A 204-nucleotide genomic window follows, 5' to 3' on the forward strand; every position below is an offset into this window, starting at 1 on the left:
ATGTGTTCTCATAGATCAGTCATGTGCTCACATGGATCAGTCATGTGTTCACATGGATCAGTCTTGTGTTCACATGGATCAGTCATGTGTTCACATGGATCAGTAATGTGTTCACATGTATCAGTCTTGTGTTCACATGTATCAGTCTTGTGTTCATATGGATCAGTCATGTGTTCAGATGGATCAGTCATGTGTTCACATAGA

The 204-nt window shown here is 40.2% G+C and overlaps 1 protein-coding gene across 1 annotated transcript in view; it reads right to left on the bottom strand.

The window, feature by feature from the left end:
* Nucleotides 1-204, bottom strand: part of LOC119414243 (GRAM domain-containing protein 2B-like) — a 20,861-nt gene that overhangs the window by 8,303 nt on the left and 12,354 nt on the right. The gene's annotated exons all lie outside the window — the stretch shown is intronic.

This window comes from Nematolebias whitei, chromosome 9 (assembly GCF_014905685.2).
Source record: "Nematolebias whitei isolate Nwh7 chromosome 9, NemWhi1, whole genome shotgun sequence".
NCBI classification, from domain to species: domain Eukaryota; kingdom Metazoa; phylum Chordata; class Actinopteri; order Cyprinodontiformes; family Rivulidae; genus Nematolebias; species Nematolebias whitei.